This window comes from Branchiostoma belcheri, unplaced genomic scaffold (genome assembly GCF_001625305.1).
Source record: "Branchiostoma belcheri isolate BF01 breed outbred unplaced genomic scaffold, Haploidv18h27 scaffold991, whole genome shotgun sequence".
Lineage (NCBI taxonomy): Eukaryota > Metazoa > Chordata > Leptocardii > Amphioxiformes > Branchiostomatidae > Branchiostoma > Branchiostoma belcheri.
This window is the reverse complement of record NW_017804677.1, coordinates 1-2,801: the sequence shown is the minus strand read 5'-3', so window position 1 is coordinate 2,801 and position 2,801 is coordinate 1. Positions and strand designations below refer to the sequence as shown.

Genomic DNA, 2,801 nt, shown 5'->3' with positions numbered 1-2,801 from the left:
GATGTACATGGGCACATTATTTTTGCAATGTATGTACTACATATACATTATTAATATGTTTGTTCCATTTTTATGTAATCAATACTATCATACAATGTAATTATGAATGTAATATACTATGTAGTGGCGGTATACATTTCTATATTTCTACATTTTTATCTATTTCATTTCACTCCATGTCCTTGATCTTCCGTGCGTCGGTGTTTGCGTTCTTCCTGGGCTTGGTCCATTCTGCTGGTTTTGATGTACAGGACTTGTTTGTGACCCCGGTTGCCCATGCGTGGTCCATCTTGAACAGGACACCTGCAACATGGTTGCATGTGGATCCTAAACTGTAAAAAAAAATATTTTGAGTACTATTAAACATTTGTCCTGACTGAGTTTGGATTATATTATCAACTGAACATGAAAAAATACAAGTGCCATTACAATATTCTGTAGGACTAATTGCAACAAGTATAGTATAGTACTAGTGCATATTTAAGTACTAGTGCCATTGTCCTAGCTGGAACTTAAAATGGTCCAACATGCACTTGCAAATGAAAAAAAAAAAGATTTCTAAAAGTGCTTGATTCAAATGTTTATTGGTGTTTTCGCACTATATGCTACACAATACATGCTAGTTAGTTAGTCCACTACTTTGTAAGTCATTCAATTATTTGCCATGTAATAAAATGTCTATTGATGTTATACAATACATGCAGCTTATGTTGGCCTACTACTTTGTGAACTGTCTGATTATTTGCCCTATAGAAAAAATACATAATTTGTCAATATTACCCAGCAAAGCAGCTGCAGTACGCTGTCCGGATTTTCCCAGTTGATTTTTGGAGTGCGACCCACACTCGGTGTGCCTCATCATTTTTTTCTCTGTGATCTGCCACTGGTTGATTTTACAAAGCAAACATTTGAATTCTCATTTATTGGATGATACAAAACTTCATTGATGAAGCCAGAATCAAAGTACGAAAAGGCTTTGCCATCCTTGTAATCCCCCATTAGCCTCTTCTGCAGCTGTACCTCTCCATTAGCCACAAGGTACTCTGCCATGTCCCCCATACATAGTTGGTGGCCAGTGCTGCATCCCTTCTTCCTCTTTCTTCCAGCCACTTTTCAGGTCAACAAAGGGGTCGGGAGTTGTCTGCCATCCACAGTCAAAAGTGATCTGTAGTCTTCGCATCTAACAAAATAAACAGTATGGTGTCAATCATAGAGATCAAATCAATGTGGAGATGAGTTTGAAATATATCGTTGGTCCCTAAATGAAAGACCGTTCTGGTTCATTTCTAGACTATTCTGTATAAATATTTATTAGATGCAACAATGGATGCAAGTATAATTTATGTAGGTGAATTTGGAACTCGTTAGGTCCCCTTCGTTACTACATTTTCTAGACAAGTAACCTTACATGTTCAAACAATGCCCAGAGTTCTATGTACAAAACAGTCGTAGTAAAATCGCCCATGCACACGATGAAGGGTGGTTATAAGGACTACACAAATACAGACATGGAAACCCTTATTTACACGTGGACATGTACAAAGAACAAGGAAAATCACCTCTTTTGTTGTTCTTCCTCGGGAGTCGGAACCAACGGATGGCGCATTACTGTGGCTGAAAAAGCTAGGGCCCTGAGTTCATGGACGCTACCCGTCACCGGAAGTCCCCTCGCTCGCAAAAAAGGCTGCAACTGGCGTTTTGGCCAAAGTTTAAAGTCATCCAGCGATGTTTCTGCATCTGGCGTGATTGGAACGCCAGCCATTGTTTACATCCGAAGTGACACTGAACCTTGACCCGGACCACAATGCATCGCGCGCGCACATGCGCAGTCGGAACTGCGAGGAGGCTTATTGAGATAATACTTCCGGGTAGTCTCTACCAGAGTGACGCTATAGTAGACTATTGGTCAGGGAAGTTTTGGCAACTTGCTATATTATGTAACCCAACACCAGTTACCATGGTCACAAATATAAAAAATTTCCTTGTTAGATAATAATTTATGATTGCAGCTTCCATTTTTCTGTTGCGGTCCCCGCGAGACGGAGCGATGACGTCAACTCTCCAGAACACACGGTCTCCAAGGCAACGGAGTAACCATGGAGACGAGAACATCCCAAGGGACGCGGAGGAAAGATATACGCGGCAGGTCTTGGATCTCGTGTGTTACGACGCCGGTTCGAGTAGTTCGCTGCAGAACTTCACGCGTGTGAAGGAAGGGACGGAGTGCGTGTTCGCCAGGTCGGCAAGACTGTGGGGGTCGGCGGATTGGGCGGATCAGCTCAGCTTAGGTTGGTTTACTAGTATATAGCACGTCGGCAGAACGTACTGCACTTTGCGCGAAACCCGTGATGTATTGTGCATAGCACTTTGGCAGAACGTCTGATATAAGGTCGCATTCGCGTATATAAGGTGAGCATCCCGTCTGTAGTCTCCAAATGTTATGTCCCGCACATTCGTTGTACTAAATTCAACACGAATGATTCAATTATTTCAATACATTCAACTTACGACGTTTTTTTTTTTTGTTGTTGTTGTTTTCTTTCACTCTGCCTTGTCCTGGGATTAATCCTGCGACGCCCAACGAAACCATTTCTTCCATATTAAGAGGAAAATGCAAGAAGGTAAGGACATCCAAAAATTCTGAAATTACAATTTTATATGCTTTTAACAGAATAATCTGATTTCGTCGTTTGGAATTGCAATGGATTTATCGCTGTGTTTGAGTAATAAACAAAGCAATAGATAGGTACATGTAAACGTAAACATTATGCATTTGCTATGCAAATGTTACCCTTCTAGTT

General features: G+C 41.0%; 1 long non-coding RNA gene and 1 pseudogene across 1 annotated transcript in view; one reads left to right on the top strand and one right to left on the bottom strand.

The window, feature by feature from the left end:
- LOC109462128 overlaps positions 1-2,623 on the top strand; it is a 5,343-nt gene extending 2,720 nt beyond the window's left edge. The window contains exons 2-3 of the long non-coding RNA XR_002139740.1: positions 2,010-2,288; positions 2,606-2,623. This is a non-coding gene — a long non-coding RNA (uncharacterized LOC109462128). The remainder of the gene's footprint in view (positions 1-2,009; positions 2,289-2,605) is intronic.
- On the bottom strand, positions 777-1,841 carry LOC109462125 (annotated as a pseudogene).
- Positions 2,624-2,801: the final 178 nt, after the last annotated feature.